The sequence below is a fragment of the Trachypithecus francoisi genome, unplaced genomic scaffold (genome assembly GCF_009764315.1).
Source record: "Trachypithecus francoisi isolate TF-2019V2 unplaced genomic scaffold, Tfra_2.0 Lachesis_group5, whole genome shotgun sequence".
Classification (NCBI taxonomy): Eukaryota; Metazoa; Chordata; class Mammalia; order Primates; family Cercopithecidae; genus Trachypithecus; species Trachypithecus francoisi.
In genome coordinates, this window is record NW_022681470.1 from 39881873 (window position 1) to 39900406 (window position 18534).

The window sequence follows — 18534 nt, forward strand, 5'->3', positions numbered from 1 at the left end:
ATTAACGTATCATAATCCCCTAAAGTCCATAGTTTAGGCTCACTCTTGGTGTTGTGCATTCTAAGGATTTGGACAAATGTATCATGACATGTGCCGTTACAGTATCATTCGAAGTAGTTTCACTGCCCTGACAGTCCTCTGCTCTGCTTTTCATCCTTCTCTCCTCCCCTACCTCCAGGCAATCACAGACCCTTTTACTGTCTCCTTTCTCAGAATGTCTTATAGTTTGAGTCATAGAGTATATAGCCTTTTCACATTGGCTTCTTTCATTTACTTATATGAATGTAAGTTTCCTCTGTATCTTTTTGTGGCTTGATAGTTCATTCTTTTTATCAGTGGATAATATTCCATTGTATACATGTACCACAGTTTATCTATTCAATTACTGAAGGACATATTGGTTGCTTCCAAGTTTTGTCAGTTGTGAATAAAATTTCTATAGACACATCTGTGTACATATTTTTGTGTGAACATACATTTTCAACTCAGTTGAGCAAATTCAAGAGTAAGTTACCATACATTTATCATAGCATTCAGCAATTGTATGCTAAGAGTATATTTACTTTTGTAAGAAACTGCCAACTGTCTTCCAAAGTAGCTGTACCATTTTGCATTCCCACCAGCAATGAATGAGAGGAGTAATGCTTTTGAATCCTAAAGAGATTGCGATGTTAAATGTACTTTTGATGATTTCCTTGTGGAGATGTCATTATGGTAAAGGAGGTAACTGGTGATAGGTGTGTGTGCAGACAGGAGTTGAAGGGCAAGGATTTCCCAATGTTTTCCCATCTCCAAATTACCACAGCTCATCCAGAAACTGTGTCTTACATTTTAGAATCACTGCTGGAAACGGAGTTACATTGTGGGGTTACATTGTTAATGTGATTATGCACTGATGTGCCTTCCTTATATTAGTACTGATGATGAAAGTATCTCTGTCATTTTAGGCATGTAACTAGGCCTGTAAAGATGTCTTAATTGGGGGTTTATTAAGATTAGTGTCAACCATATGGCAACCATATCCCAGTGCTGGGAGTCCAAGTTAGAACTGTGACTTTGGACATTGCTCTTTAAAGTCAGGGTAGTTTCCCGTGAGGTTCCGCCAGCCTGAATCTCAATGTGGATAGTATCATCATTTGTAATGTGGTGATATGGTGGCGCAAGAGTTCTGTGCCTCAGAAAACATAGCTCGTGTGAAGTTAGTGAAATGCTCATTCTTCTACTGTCTGTGATACTGCATCTTTCAACATTTTTGGCCTTAACTGTGACTTGTTCTGGTGGGAGAACTTGGAAGAAGTGAAGAAAGGTCAATAATTTTTTGAATTGGTGCAAGACAGATAACGAAGAGAAGTGTTGGGCTTTCTTTTACGTTATTCTGTTACCATCAAAGGTAGATTCCCTATTATTGCCATATACAAATGCTCTTTCATTCCACAGGATTGGTATTGATGATGATCTATCTGCCTTTAAAGGTAGATCTCAATTTTAAACTTTGAAGTTGAGTTTTCTTTTGTAAAGTAAGAATAAAATGGCAAGCAGATAGAAGCATCTCAAGCAAGCCATCCTTCCATCTGGGTGAATTGTAGCTAATGTCCAGAAACAGTAAGAATCACACCTGGATGAGTTGCCAGCCAGCTGCCCATATGCTACCTGATGTACACTGGTATGTCCTGAGACTGAAACTTTGGTATAAGTACTGCTTAGTTAAATGTAGGTCATTCTCACACAGAATCCCATTTGGGCTACCATCTTGTTTCTTTTGAATCATGACATGAAATTTACTATGTAAGTATGTATAAAATATTAGGCTATTTATCATTTTTCCTTTTAGAAGATTTTTAAAAAGGTTTTTGCCAACTTGAAGGTGTAAAAATGTTAATATAAGTGAAATAATCAGATGTCTTTTTAAAATATTCATTTACATGTTTTAAATCACATATATACAGAATTGGGATTGTTTTCCACATTCTTACATTTTACAGGACAATTTTATTCTAGTTTTTTTACATACATCTTTGATATCAGTAGTTATTGAAGTCACTTTTTAGTCATCAGCATAATTTCCCAGATCATACTATATTCATTTTCATGAATACATTGTGATGCAGTACTTTTTAAATTTGTGTAAGATTGCTGTCACTAGAAGTTTTATCTCAAGCCATGCATACTGATTTACATAATGTTAGGATGGTTTTTTACCCCCTTTCTCTTATTTGTTAATATGTGGGATCTTTACAATGTAACTACGCACTCTCCTGCCTCAAAGTATTCTTTAAAAAGCATATTATTTACAATATTCAGCACTTTTAATTTTAAAGCCATACCTACTAAGAATGACTACATAAATCTGGGTTAATTTCTTTTTCTCTTAAAAAAAAGCAAAAGAAAACGAAACAAAATACTTTACATTACATATCCCAAATAAGCTTCTGAGACTTGTATTATTTGAAGTCATATTAAGCTAATTTGATTTCCCCACAGTAATTGGTGGTGTAAAGTGAAGTACTTGGGAAGCTCTGTAAGAACTAGAAGATAAGACAGTTCTCCCTTTTCTGAAAGGAGAACTTAGAGGAGAAATTCTTTAATTATACTAGGCATATATGGTATTTAGAACTAGCCTCTGTCCCTGTCTGTACATGTATTCATTTAAGTTCTCTGTGGGTTCCTTACGATGCATCCTTTTTTTATTGTGACATTAAGAGTGACAATAACAGGCATTTTACTCAATGTGAATATTCTTAAAATTCATTTATGAAAACTTTAGGAGAAACTCTGAAAGAAAATGTAGTTGAGGGTGTATATTTTATTGATCCATTGTGTCAAAACCATCCATTCATATTTTATTACTTATTCAGAAGAAGAAATGTAAATTTGGTCAGGCACGGTGGCTCACGCCTGTAATCCCAGCACTTTGGGAGGCCGAGGCGGGCAGACCATGAGGTCAGGAGTTCGAGATCAGCCTAGCCAACATGGTGAAACCCCATCTCTACTAAAACTACAAAAATTAGCTGGGTGTGGTGGCACACGCCTGTAATCCCAGCTACTCGGAAGACCGAGGCACGAGAATTGCTTGAACCAAGGAGGTGGGAGGCTGCAGTGAGCTGAGATCGCGTCAGTGCACTCCAGCCTGGGCAATAGAGTGAGACTCTGTCTCAGAAAAAAAAAAAAGTTTATGAAATCATCCATTTGGGCTCAGTTTTTGCTGTTTGTGCCTTTCCTAAGGCTTAGCACACCCTGCTCTGTGTTGCTCTGTGATTGGTGGTTTCACTGAATTGTCCCCGTTTTTTTGTTTGTTTTTGTTTTGTTTTGTTTTTTGCATCAGGGTCTTGCTGTATCACCTAGACTGGAGTGCAGTAGTATGAACATGACTTACTGCAGCCTCAGCCTCCCAGGCTCAAGGGATCCTCCCACCTTAGCCACCTGAGTAGCTAGGACGACAGGTGCACACCACCATGCTTGGCTAATTTTTGTGGTTTTTTTTTTTCTGTAGAGATGGGGTTTTACCATAGTTGCACAGGCTTGTCTCGAACACTTGGGGTCAGGTGATCTGCCCACCTTGGCCTCCCAAAATGCTAGGATTGCAGGCATGAGCCAGCGTGCCCGGCTGTATTCTTTTTGAGGGCGGGGGAATGCATTTGTCCTTATAGGCTCCATTGCTGTAGGCATTTAGTACTGCTTGAAAATTAAATTAGAAAGTAAGTGCCACTTGGAAAGTTTATAAATATGCTTTATAAATTCTAAAGGTGTGGAAAATCGGTGATAATTGCTTTAGCCTCATACCATTCTTTTGCTCTTGTTTTCTACCACTTAGCTCTTTTTCTCCTTCTTATATGCCTTTTATTTTTCACACTAATATTTTTCTTTTTCACTTATCACTGGACATTTAAGAACTTGGAGTGCTTGATCCTTAGGATACATTTGTGTCCACTTAGGTCTTTTAGGGGAGCCCTTGAAGGGCACTAAGTATAAGCAGACAATAAAAACAGGAATGCCTATATCCGTTAATAAATAAATAAATAAATAAATGTATATACAGGCCTTATTTATCCTAAATTACACAATTACACTATATAGTAGACTTGAAATTATATTTTTGTGGAAAGAAGGAAAGTCAGGAGACAAATCTAGTGAACGCTGCCTTGACTTAACAGTACAGAATCACTGTGCAGCAATGTGCTATATGGCCGCATTGCGATTCTAATCCGCCTACATGCATAAGTCAATGGGGTCTTTGCTCCAAACTTGTGGGAGAATGAACGAGCAAAGTAGTGGTGGGAGTTCAGTTTAGTTCCACTGTTTTGTAAATTGGGCTAATTTTCAAAGGATTTCAGACATTTACCTTTTCAAGTGATAGAAGCAAGGGCAGAGAATTCATCCTTTCTTGCTACTGAAGAATTTATTCTAAAACATTACATATCACTTGTCCCTCGTGGCTAGGTGTGGATAGAGATGTTGGATTATTTGTTTGGAGCCTGCAGATTGCACTGCTTCATCTTTTGTAGACACAGAAATCAAGAGTTATCTTTTTTCATCCAAAGATGGAGACAACTATTTGAGAACCCTATCATTAGAAAATTTTTAGCCTTTAAAATAGAACCTTACCTTCTGTTACTCATTGCAAATTATTTTAACATAAACTTACCTGCAGCTGGGCTTATAGGATTCCACTTAATACAGAATATTGGCAAAAGTATTGTAGAGGGTCAGAAAATTACTTAAGTCTGAACTTGATTGGAAATCAGTTGATATTTCATGTCTCTGATGTCCTTCATCGTTGTAAAATCAGTTCCTGTGGCATTTTAACATTTCTGTAGAACATTACTATGAGAAAGGAAAGTATTGAAAAGATCTAGTAATAGAGATATTTTCAGAAATCTAACAGATAAGATTGTAGAGTCAAGCTCTTTGGAGCTAGATGTATACATTAAAGTTCATCTTGTATAAACTCTTTATTTTACACTTAGAAAATTGAGGTATGGTTGTCCCTTACTCCCTAGTACAATACTTATCTCACTGTGTATCTTAATTATTTGTATCTTATCTCATCTGTCATATGGAATTCCTTTAAGGCAGGGGCTCACCCTTATTTTATCTATGTATCTTCAGTACTCAGCCTATTGCCTGGCACACAGTAAGTTTCAGGGTATGTTTGTAAATTGAGTGAATCATTGACTGTATTAACCAAACAACAAGTCAGACTCACCTAGGTTCACTCTCTTTTTTCTATCGGGTTGCTGCTTACTTTAAAAGTCAGACAATTCTCTCCCTATAAAAGGCAACAACAAAAACATACCTCAAAATAAAGAGATAGCAGGGGATGAGTCCTGGCCCCCAAAATCTTACGTTCTTGTGTGTGTATGTGTGTGACATGAATAAAACATGCAGAAAATAAAGAGGATAATTCCAGGTACTGATAATACCATGAAAAAAGTGTCATTACATCAAACAGTAATTATCCAAATGTCTTCTTTTTAGTAGAAATCTAACCCCACGCACTGGGCCTCAGTCCATCTATCTCACAGAGAGGAAATCCTTGCTACTACCATGAAAGCTTATCACATGCTCATGGCTGAAGGAGTTCTTCTGGAAAGCCAGAGCAGCTAAAAGGAATTTAGGGGATCCGTTCCTAAGTTCCTCTAAGATCTCTTAGAGGGCTAGAGGCTTCTTTCCCTCTTGGGGATGCCATGTTGATTAATGAAATTTTTGCTACTTAGCTTTAGGAAAAGGGCATTTCTTTTCTTTTCTTTCTTTCTTTCTTTTTTTTTTTTTTGAGACGGAATTTTGCTCTTGTTGCCCAGCCTGGAGTGCAATGGTGTGATCTTGGCTCACCACAACCTCCACCTCCCGGGTTCAAGCAATTTTCCTGCCTCAGATTCCCAAGTATCTGGGATTATAGGCATGCCTCAACATGCCCAGCTAATTTTGTACTTTTAGTAGAGATGGGGTTTCTCTATGTTGGTCAGGCTGGTCTCGAACTCCTGACCTCAGGTGATCCGCCTCCCAAAGTGCTGGGATTACAGGCATGAGCCACCATGCCCGACCTGTTTTCTTTGATCTTGTTAAAGGCTGCCATGTACAAAGATTTTCTTTTAATGTTGATCTGTTTTTAAAATATGGAAGAAAGCCTTGAAAGGCATCATCATAAGCTCTACATCAATATCCAGAAAATATTGTCTTGTTTTAGAATTCTAGCCTGTTTTGTTTGGTAGATGAGTCAGTCTACTGTAAATAAATATTTGTTGAGCACTTGTTTTGTGACAAGCACAGTGCCCTAGAAATTGCAGTGTTTTTCAAATTGTGGGTCACAGCTCCCTAATGTCATAAAATCAATTTAGTGAACTATAACCAGCATATTCGATCAAATGGAATGAAAACTAGAATATCAGATTGCATCATGGATAGTATTGTATTATTTTGTCAAACTTGAGTTTCAATTGTGTATGTATGTGTGAGTTCAAGATTGCAATGTAAAGTGTCTTTTTTACTTGTGTCATGATTAGAAAAGCTTGAAAAGCACTATTATAGAATATACCCAAAAGTATATATTCCTTGCTTTTGAATAAGTTAAACTTGTTGGGGCAAAGAAACATGAAAGAATACATACTCAAGTGGTGAATTACAGTAAGTGCTATGTGTTCAGAAAAGTAAGATGATAATACAAGTTGAAAGTGGCATGGATTTGGATATGGTGGAACTTGAATCAAACCTGGAAAGATGGATAGGGCTTGGAAGGCGTCAAGACTAGAGAATGGCTTAGGGGTGAGATGTGGCATATGGATAATACAGATGGCAAGACTGGAACAGAGGTTTTAGTTTACACTAGAGAACTGTAGGATATGGTTTGGAGATAGAAAATGAAGCACAGTTGTCCAGACTTATGGGTGCCTTGTGATAACATGCCTGAGGAGTGTGCATTAGATCAGGTGAGCTGCACAGATTCTTAAGCTGGGGAGTGATAATGATACAGGGTGGGTTTATAGAATACTTTCCATCTTCTTCCTAACTCCTCTTTAGTCATGGAACTCCTAAGGAAATTTCTTCTAGGTAGGTGTTGGATACCAAGTCTCTGGCATCAGATCAAAGAGAGCCAGAAAGGACTTTGGCTGTTCTCCAGAATGTAAATAGAAAGGTAGAACAAGTCCCATTGTGGGTGCATGTGAAATACTCCCATGGAGGAGAACTGCAGTGCTGTCTGTTTGAAATATGGCAAAGACTGGATTGAAGAACATTTCTTCTGATATCACTGTTTAATGTTTGCTCTCAATGTAAAGGGAAAAGCAGATTAAAGGGCCCATGTTTTTGAAGTACTGGGAACCTGACTGACCTACCTGAAATATGCTATGTAAATAATTTGTCATGTGATCTCCTTACCCTCAAGACACCTTCACTGAATATGCTATCTACATAATTTATAAAACAGTTTCAAGCGTGATTGCAAAAAGTTTTTCCTCATTGGAAAGGGACATTTTGATATTTATCTGCCAAACTCTTTACTACTTTCCAATTAAAGATAAATTTAAAGAAGTTTCTGAAATGAGAATGTGCTTTAAGGGGAAGGTGATTTAACTAGAAAGAAGCTTTTTAAAAAAAGACTATTTAATCTATAACACTAAATACACCAATAATTTAGATTGACTTCTGATTGAAAGTTATGATTCTTTGTTGTGGCAAATTATCAAATGTTCTAAATTGAGACTATTCTAGGACATAGTTTTTAATGTAAGTCATATTAAATAAAGTTTATGGGGGCCCATTGTTTTAGACTAGCCTCTTGCACTAGGCCCCAGCAGACCAGACTAAACTAGAATGGAGTTGCTCATGCTAGGTACCATATAATTAAACTGAATACTGAAAAAACCAATTGTTTCAGATTCACAACAAACCGATCAGAAGGGGCCCAGTTTACCTGGGCATGATAAGACGTCTCCTCTGTTTAACCCTAAAAGGAAAGTAACTTTTGAAACAGTCAACCTGCTTTTTGTTCTGCTTCTGCTTTTCTCAGACCTTTTTTGTCTATAAAACCAATTCCTCTGCTCAGCTCATTGGAACACTCATTCTATTTTATAGAGTAAGATGTTGCTCAGTTCTGGAATCACAAAAGCCAATTAAGACCTTTAAATTTGTTGTAATTTTGTTTCTTAACAGTCATTAGAAAAAATAAGCCGATGCATCTAGGAGTGCAAGATTATTTACATGTAGTCCAGGGGAATTACATACATTTTAGCTATTTTGTAGAAGGTATAATTTAATCAGGAACACAATAGCACGTTCAAGCACAGCCCAAGAGAAAGGGATATGAAGAACACTAACTTTGGTTTCTAAAGGAGAGTGTGTAGAGTGTACATTCTTACTCCTTTGCAAAGAGGGTAGATGAATGAAAAATGAAGAAGGGGGTGTATTCGTTTATACTTATGAAGGCATCTGCTCACAATCAGTCGCTTGTAGAGAGAGTGCCAGCTGGCAGGGTACTTTCGTGATGTAAATTGTCCATCCGCTCAGAAGAGCAGAAGTACAAGGAGGCCTTGTGCGAAGGACTGAATTCCTACCCAGAGGACAAGGGGGGGAGATTCTTGTAGATATCTAAATGAGATCTACTTGCATTTTCCACTTTATTTGCAGTTTTCAACATGTCATTTTTCCTGCTGTCCCAGTTACGTTTACTGTTTGACTTGAGTAATCAGTTTCCCCCCCTTCACTGCAACTGCTGCTTATTAAGCCTCTGCCTGGTGGGGGGAGGGTGGGTATGGGAGGGGGCACCGCTGGAAAAATGGTGTCACTTGTTCCAAGAGTGTTGTTTTCCTTGTCTTTCTGCTTCACTGGTTCATTTTTGTGAGCTGTATAAGAGCTAAAGGATATTATTACAGATTTTATTTTTTGAAATGCATCAAATCTCCATCCCCTCCCCTACCTGCTAATCTTTTGCTTGTTAAGAAAAGAAAGTGCTTCTTTCTGTGAAATCATAGGTAATTCTAGGGGTATCAAATGTAATTGAATTAAATCTTATAAAATTTCTGAATGGACTTCCTTCTGCTTTTTTTTCATGAGAGTAGAGGAAAAATGCACACTTCCTTGGACCAAACTTTAAAACAGTATGCCCTGCAGAAGAAGAGGTTTTAGTAGAAATCTTCGTTTTTATATTCTTTAATTTCTTAGATCAGGAATCACCAAACTTTTTCTGTAAAAGGCCACTTAGTAAATATTTTAGGCTTTGCTGACCATGCAGGGTCTCCACAATTGCCCAACCCTGCCCTTGTAGCCAGAAAAGCAGCGATAAACAGTGTAAAGCATTGTTTACAAAAATAGGTGGTGGGCTAGATTTAATCTGCCAGCTGTGGTTTGCCAGCCTCTGTCTTGGATTCTAAGCTACTTAAAGTGTGTCCTAAGGCTTGAGTCTGGAAGGAGGTTGGATCAGTGACCCAAGGAGTTTCTAAAGTGAAAAGAAAGCACGCCCTATAGATAGTTGTGCATGTCGTGAGATAATTTAAAATCCAGAATACCAAGTCTGGACTTTTATAGTGTTTGTATAATTCTTCAATCTTATTCTTTCCCCATTCTCTCCCTCTTCTTTTCCCTCCCCCCTACTCCTTCCTCTTCCTCCTTCCCCTCCCTCTCTAATTACTATATGAACATCTGGCTCTTTGTACTTAAGCCCCCCTTTTAATATATATTTTTTAAATACCTAAAATTTCTTCTCTGAAAAATAAATATTTCTATGCTAGTCTGTAGCCAACAGAATGTAACGCCCTCCCTGAAAATGCCAACATTACCCGACACAGACTGGGATTAAACAAGTCTAGGCTTCTAGACAAAGAAGAAAAAGTGTTTTCTTATCTTTTTGAGTGTACTGAAGCAGAAGTTAACTCTTTGCTTTCAGCTGTGTTCCTTACCATTGAGAATTGCTGGTGGTCCTGTATCATTTTATTATAGGAAGGAAGGATGGACACCAGAGAGGGTGGGGAATTTGGTTTACAAGGAATCTTGACCAATGCCTGCCTGTAAAGGATACCACTGTGAAATCCCCAGCAGTAGATAGGTTTTCTAAAAATCAAGTGTGTATTTCTACTTGCCTAGGATTTAGGGCCTTGTGACTGCATATTGAATGATAGAGGAAATTGGCATGGAGGAAAATGTTGGGGAGTTTGGGTTCAGTTGGTGCAGTCACCCCCAGACTTGGATGTGGAGTGAGTATCCCTGTTGACTTGAACATCTGTGTGTGTCTTAAAGAAGACTGCTACGTTTCTGGTTTACTGCCTATGCCTACAGTTGATACATGGAATAAATTGCACCTTGAAACGTCTGACATGAAAATCAGAACTTAAGTTCATTCCACAGAAGCCTTTTGTTACCTGATTCTTTAAAGAATGAGAACCAGGATGGAGAAGAGTTTACAGTAGGGAAGTATTTCTCAACTGTAATTGTACATAAAAATTGTCTATGGTGCTTTATACAAATACAGAGTCTGAGGGCACATGTTCTGGGGATCTCCTAAGGGCTGTGTCACAGACCATAAAGTTTAAAGAGAAAAAAACACACACAAGAGTTTGAGACCTCACCCAGAACCTTCCAAGATGGAACTTGTGGAGATGAGGCTCAACAATTTGCATTTTCAAAAGCTCTGTGGGTGATTCTAGTAGCCAGTCTGGGACCTCATTGTGGGCCAGATGATGGGAACTACTGTAACAGGAAGACATAGACGTGGGCTGGCTCTAATGGAAAGGGACCTTCTAGAGCGCCTGTGGGTTTTGAACTGTTTGGGTACAGGTAACTCTTTTTAGTCCGGATGCTTATAGTGATCCTGAGAATGTATATTATGCCTTTTCTCTTTAGGAAATCTTTGGGAAGGCTTTTTTAGAGAACGTCTTTGTGGATGAAAGGGACTCTCTTAGACCCACTCCAATCCAGTGATGCCACCAGAGAAAGTCCTCACTGTTCAGTAGAAATCCAGCTGCCACACTGGATCATTCCCATCAACACAATACATGATGTCTTCCCATCTTAAAAAGCAATTTGTTCTTGATCACCCCTTTCCCCCTCTAGCTACCACCTCATTTCTTTATAGAAAAATTACTTAGTGGGCTGGGTGCAGTGGTTCACGCTTATAATCCTAGCACCTTGGGAGGCCCAGGTGGGAGGATTGCTTGAGGCCAGGAGTTCACGGTTGCAGTGAGCTATGATAGTACCATTGCAGTCCAGCCTGGGCAATTTAGGACTCTCCTCTGTCTCTAACAAAATAAATAAGAAAAATTACTTGGAAAATTGTTTTTATTACCTGTCTCCAATGCCCCCTTCCCTTATGCCCAGTATTCTCTCTGGCTTTCATTCCTGTCAATTCTAACAAAACACTCAAGGTCAGACCTCCAGGTTGCCAAATCCAGTAGCCAGTGCTCAGTCATCATCTTTCTTAGCATTTCAGGAGTATATGACAAAGTTCAGTTGATCACTCTCTTCTTCTTTTTAAAAGAAGCTTTTTAAAATTTGGCTTCTGGAATTCTACTCTTTTGGTATTCTTTCTACTTCAGGGGCTATTTCTCTCCGGTCTCCTTTGCTGGGTCCTCCCCATTTCCCCCATTGCTAAAAGTTGGTATGTCCTGAGACCCAGTCTGTGTACCTCTTATCTATCTATATCCCTTCCCTAGTTGTTTTCCTCTAATCCCATGGCTTTGAATACTAACTGTATGCTGATGACTTCCAGATTTCTCTCTCCTGCTGTGGCCTCTTCCTGAACTCCAGACTTGTATATCCTAACTGCTGAATTGATATTTTCACTTAGAGGTTTCATGGGCATCTTCAACTTACTATATCTGAAACTGAACTCCCAGTTTCTTACTTTCCATCCCCCCATGACTGCTTCATCATTCCAATTGTATAAGGCAAAGCTTGCACACCACATCCAGTCCATCAGTAAAACTGGTTTGTTCCACCCTCAAAATATGTCCAAAATACCATTATTTGTGTTTTGTTTTTTCTAAGACCACCAGATCGGGCGCAAAGGAACCAGCGACTAGGCAAGGGTAGGAGCAAAACTGCAAGTTTATTTTGGTCACCTAGCTTCAGGGGAAGAAGGTGGGTAAGGAGAGGTCTGTTGGCCTCCGGCAAATGAGGCCCACAGAGTTCTCCGTGCTGCCCTCGGACGGAGTTCCGACAGTCCCGACCGCAGTGGGGAAGCTGGGAAGTCCGCGCGTGGCACTCGTCCGGAGCAGCTTTTCTGGGAGTGGGAGGGCGATAGGCGGGGCAAGGGCGTGTCTGGGGGCGCTCCGCAGGTGCGACCAGGTAAATCTTGGTCTCTTCAGATTGACGTCACCTGGCGCATGCCCAGTTGGTCTGCACCTTCCCGAGCGTCGGCTGCATTTTCGCGCGCCCGGGAAAAGTTGGGGGGGGGGGATGAAGAACCCGGAAGTGCGCCATCTTGCCTCCGTTCGTCCAAACAATTTGTTAGCTGGATTGTTGCAAAACTCCTCTAACTCATCTTCTTGTTTTTCTGTCATCCCCTCTGTAGTCTTTGGTAAGTACAGCAACCAGAGTCATCCTTTTGAAATACTAGTTAGAGCCTGTTACTCCTTTGTATAAAATTCTGCAGTAGTTTTTCATCTCATTCAGAGTAGAAACCAAGTCTTACAGTGACCTACAAAGCCCTCCATGTTGGCATCCTCTCCCCCTCTCAGCTTCTCTCACCTCATCTCCTAATACCTTTCCACCTTACTCACTGCTGCTTCAGCCGCACTGGCCTCCTCACCACTCCCTGGAACTTGCCAGCATGTGCCTGCCTCAGGGTATTGCACTTGCCATTCCTGGAATGCTCTTCCCCTAGATGTTGCACTGTTTTACTTCTTCAGGGCTCTGCTCAGATATCACCTTATCCATGTCATGCGACCATCTCTGATAATGCTGAATTAAATAGACTCTCCACAAACTTTCTATTCCCACTTCGTTTTTCACCATCATCTGACACACAGAATTTTCATTTTTATTTTAAAATCTATCCCTTTCCCAGACATGCTCCGTACTTTACTATAAGTTCTACTAAGCTGAGACCTTGTCTTACTCTCTCCTAAGCCCCAGTGCCTAGAACAGGGACTGGCATATAGTAGGTTTTCAGTAAATGTTTGTTGAATGAATGGAAGAATTTGGACTTGAGCAATTATCAAGACCAGTCATAGCTGTTAACCTTGACCTAATGGGTGGTTGTGGTAAGAAATTAATAAGCAGTTGTGAAAACTGAGAAAGCCGTTTTAGTATGTAAGATATCTTACGGTATTTGTAATTTGTAATTATTTCCTCTTTTGAGGACAGATGCAAATAGTACATGATCTAGGGGAATTAGGGACCGAGTTTATTAGGAATGAAACTAAAGAATAAAAGGCACTCTAGCAAAATGAAGGATTGGAGTTTTTTGTTTGTTTTTTGAGACGGAGCCTTGCTCTGTCGCCCAAGCTGGCGTGCAGTGGTGTGATTTCAGCTCACTGCAACCTCTGCCTCCCGGGTTCAAGTGATTCTCCTGCCTCAGCCTCCTGAGTAGCTGGGAGTATAGGCATCCGTCACCACACCCAGCTAATTTATATATTTTTAGTAGAGACGGGGTTTCACCATGTTGATCAGGCTGGTCTCGAACTCCTGAACTAAGGTAATCTCCCACCTTGGCCTTCCAAAGTGCTGGGACTACAGGCGTGAGCCACCATGCTTGGCCAGATTGGAGTATTTTAAATAGCACATCACAGTGGACTTTTAACTTCACTTAGCAGATAGTTGTTGAATAAAAAAAGTAAACTTTGGTCAACTTTTTGTGACTTTGTGGGATTACTAGAGTTGACCTTAGTCTATTACTATACCTAGAATCTAATACCTAGATTCTAGGTATTAGAATCTTGTTTTTTTAATTAGATGGTTTTCTCTTTTTAAAAAAAAAACTGTTTTTCACCCTTCTGTTATAGATAAAAGCCAAACTATAGCCAGCTTTCAATAGTATATGAATATCACAGAACAAGAAATAGCTTCCCATAAAACTATGGTGTCTTTTTCATATCTTAACAATTATACATTTCTAAAATATGGCTTATGTAGCTTATATTTAATTGTCTTTTTATTTAGTGTTATAATTAACTTAGTTGCCTTCTTTGTGACTCCGTAAATCTTATGTCAGTCAAATCCCTTTAGTGGGAACTTTGTTTAGCAGAGTGAATGGATTTTTTGCCTCAGCTTGCATGACTGGGGGTGAATGCTGGCCTTGTTCTTTAGCCCAGCTCAAGGACTTATTCATGCCTGTGGTCTACCACCATGAGTTAGGTCTGGTATTGACTCTTGGAAGCATGGGGTTTGGGTTAATAAGGCACATTCCCCAGTTCTTGGCTTAAAATTTCACTTGGGAATCTTATCTTTTTTGGTGAGTATATCAAATAAAATGGCAAAGATATGCAGATTAGGATGAATTTATCATATGTTTTGATAGTGGAAATTGTTTGTACCCTGTAACAGTGATTTGCACTTATTTGAAATTACTCTCTCCAAGGGTGTTTGACATTCTAGTGTTCAGTTAAGAATTCTCTCTGTATGCATGTAATGGCTGTTTTATGATCACATTTTAATTACCATGATTAGTCAATTTTGCCCCTTCGGTTTACTGAAGTGTATATGGCATTTTGGGGCATTGCAGTTAGGTAATGCAAGCAGAAAGCTTTTATTTTTGAGAACTTCTACATTAGATTAGTGCTGTGATCTTATTTAACCATAGCACCAAGTAATATTTTGAGGGTGATAGGGAAAGAGAAGTGTCTTTTTTGGCTTAAACTTTAATTTTGATACTTCATGGAAAAATCTGATTTCCATAGAGATTATGGGTTTATCTTCTCCAAAATCATACCATCTATTTCAAAACTTTTGTTTTCCTCTTAGCTCCATAGTGATAATCATTCCATTATTTTTATAAATAGCTTTTGATATAGAATTCTGTTACCTTTGAGAAATTCTAAAATATCTTCTGTTTTACCCACCTGCCTTGTTGTATTTCACTGTGGCAACATAGAATTGAGACTTTCCATATTCTATCTCTGCTTGTCTTAGTGTGTCTTTTGATTGTTAATAATGGCCCAAGTGTGATAGGAAGTGCGTATTGCCTGTACTCAGAAAACATGATTATTGAAGGCCTTTGTTCATTCATTTGAAAGGGATGCTTTCTCAAATTGTAAGTTCCATTACATTTGTTGTCATAAATTTAGTTAGGAATTACTATTTTATACAAAGCTGTAAAGTTTACTTGTCTGCATTTTTAAGTTGTGCTGATCTAAATATACTTTGTAAGGGATTGTCCTCTTGCACTGTCGGCATTTGACTGATTGGCAAGGGGGAGGCCATGAAAAGGGAGTACAGACATTTAGGGGAAAGGAACAGGATAATAAGTTTTTAAAAACAAACCATTTTAAAGATAAGTTTTAGCCAATAGAAACTAGCCCTTCAACAGGCAATAATGAGGAGTGAGTGTTTCAGCAACTAGAGTGACTGCACTGTACCAGATCATCTCAGTAGATTCCTTATGTGCTTAGTTGTTCTGTAGGGCTTTCCGATCGCCTGCCTGTGTCTGCTTGAGGATCCCACAGTCAGTATTAACTTGGCCTTGGGTCGTCTTGCTTTCCGATCGCCTGCCTGTGTCTGCTTGAGGATCCCACAGTCAGTATTAACTTGGCCTTGGGTCGTCTTAATCAGTGAGACTCTATTTGTGCAATCCATCCGCTGAGGTGGAACAATAACAGCTGGTGTGCAGCTGGATGTGTTGCCTGGGAACTCTTGTTTCGGCCAGCAGTTATGCTAACAAAATTGAAAACATTTTCAAATAGTTGCTTTCTGTGACTACTGTTTGTGTTAACTGTTTGGAGAATCCCATTTAGTAACCTAAACACACCCCATCTCTAATTGACTTTGTGCTACAACTTTATTAGTTTTATATTCCTAAAATCAAGTCTGGCTTCAAGGAGAGCATTCCTTTTCTGACTTCCAGAGAGTTAGCACATAAGAGCCAGTAGTGAACCAGTGACTCCTAATTTGATACTTTAGAATGAACTAGTTTTCTTTTTCTAATTCAAGCTGTGGAAGGGCATTTTGCAATTTTATAAAATTCTATATGGCCATTGTCATTCATTACTAAACTCTAAAGGAGGTTATTTCACAAGATCCTTATGGAATTTTTCTGAGTAGCACATAACAGAGAAGCATTTATGTTCCCCAGCAGTCAGTGCTTCAATCCAATTCTAAGACAAGAAGAGTTTCTCCCCTATTCAGAGAGATTAGAAATACTTCACCACGTAGGAGGCTTAAGCAGAATTCCTTGGCTTGGTCCTACATGAACAAAGGCTGGGTTCTCGTTGTTGATGCGGCCTGTTCCCCTCCTCTCATTCCTTCAGCCAGCATGAACTGTAGGACCCAGAGCAGGAAGTACTACTGGTTAATTTTGTGTGCTTCATTCTAAACATCTGCCCTTGAGTTTTTTGTTTATGGAATGGATATGGCAGGGGGAGGAAGAGGGGCAGTAGAACACTCAGAAGCTAAACATTTTCTTGGTGGTGTGTATATCCATGGTTAGTCTTCATGTGCATGAACATGGGGTGAGGGGTGGAAGATGTTCTGGTTGAATAGTTGCTGGAATACATCCAGAAATGCACTTACTCTTTTCCTTAATTGTTTGGCTTGGCTACTTTACCTTAAAGCCATACTGTCTACTTTGACTTGCTCCCACAGCGTGATGATAATTTAGTAGTGTCATCGGACTGGAAATTAGAAGATCTGGTCCTGTTTTCTATTCATCTACCTGTTAACTGAATCTTCTTACTTTGTCAATTGTGAAATGAGTAGGGTGGACAGAGTAGGAAAGTATGGTGAGAGAGATGACATGGTAAGCCTCCAGTGAAGCTATTTAACAGAATAAGAAGCTCCTTAGTGTTCTAGTTCTGGTTGTAGTTAATTCCAGATAACATACATACCTCGCACTTTGACCCCTCTATTCCATTTTCTGTATTTGCCTTCTTATTTATCCAGACTGGATTCCAAATTCCTTGGAGCAACTTTAGTTCCCTTGTCTTGTTGTTTTTCTATTATATTGGCAGAGGGGATGCTGAATGCTGCAGTGGAAATCACACCTCCACAGAGATGTTCATACAAAGGCATGGCCTTCTGCTGTCTTTTTAGCCACCTGGTCTCTGCCCAGTAAGCCTTCTTTTTTCTAGTCAGCTATCTTTGCTGGACTTTACAGTGGCTATTAAGCAGAATTCCTTGGCTTGGTCCTACATGAACAAAGACTGGATTCTCGTTGTTGATGCGGCCTGTTCCCCTCCTCTCATTCCCTCAGCCAGCATGAACTGTAGGACCCAGAGCAGGAAGTATTGGTTAATTTTGTGTGCTTCATTCTAAACATCTGCCCTTGAGTTTTTTGTTTATGGAAGGGATATGGCTTTACAGGCTACACTCTGTTCAAATATTCCCCACCCAACGTTACTCCCTGACTTTGCCACCAGTCGTTAGCAGGTATCCTTGATTTTTCACTACACAGAAAAAAAGTCATCGGTAGAACTCGAATTTCAACTTCTGTCCCTTAAAACCTGCAAAGTCACTTTGCATATGTACCCAGACAAGAGAGCAAAGAGGCAGGTTTCCTTCTGTAGAGAACCAATCTCCCAACAAACATGGAATCCCGTTCTTGTTTTCCAGCTTCTGTTTTTCACCTTTCCCTCTCTGCTGACTCAAGTACAACAGTGTTTAATACACATTCATCTCTACTATCAGAAAACAAGAAAGAAAAAAAGATAAGTCTTTCCTTGGCCCTGTAACCCTTCCAAATATCATCTTCCCCTCCTTCTCCTCTTCTTTAGCCAGACCACATGGTAGATTAACTACACTCACTGTGTCTGCCTGCTGTCCATTCTGAATAATTCCTTTTTTTTTGAAAGGGAGTCTCGCGCTGTTGCCTAGGCTGGAGTGCAGTGTCGTGATCTCAGCTCACTGCAACCTCCGCCTCCCTAGGCTGGAGTGCAGTGTCGTGATCTCGGCTCACTGCAGCCTCCGCCTCCTGGGTTCCAGCGATTCTCCCATCTCATCCTCCTGAGTAGCTGGGATTACAGGCGCACACCACCACACCCGGCTAATTTTTTGAATTTTTAATAGAGATGGGGTTTCACCATGTTGGCCAGGCTAGTCTCGAACTCCTGACCTCAAGTGATCCACCTGCCTCGACCTCCCAAAGTGCTGGGATTACAGGCGTTAGCCACCATGCCCGGCCCATTCTCAATTCCAACCACTGCCGTCCTGTCCCTGGAGCTGCTTTTGGTGCAGCTGTGACCTCTGTGGCTTGAAGCTGATGGATACTTCTTAGTCAGTATCTTACTTGACTCTCCTAGCATATTTGAACCCCGTTGATTTCTCCCTCCTCAAAACTGTCTTTCCTTGGCTTCTGTGACATTTTTATTCTTTTACTTGCCTTCTTCCCTCTGGCTGGCCCTTCATAGCCTCCTCTGTCATCTTCCTCTGTGTGTGCTGTGAACGTTTGTGCACCTTACG

At 39.8% G+C, this 18534-nt stretch overlaps 1 protein-coding gene and 1 long non-coding RNA gene across 2 annotated transcripts in view; one reads left to right on the plus strand and one right to left on the minus strand.

The window, feature by feature from the left end:
- LAMC1 (laminin subunit gamma 1) overlaps positions 1 to 18534 on the plus strand; it is a 120553-nt gene that overhangs the window by 56499 nt on the left and 45520 nt on the right. The window lies entirely within an intron of this gene.
- Positions 3464 to 18425, minus strand: LOC117076856. Its single transcript, XR_004434495.1, has 2 exons — positions 18212 to 18425; positions 3464 to 3561 (listed from the first exon to the last, which is right to left on the minus strand). It is a non-coding gene; the product is annotated as an uncharacterized LOC117076856 (long non-coding RNA).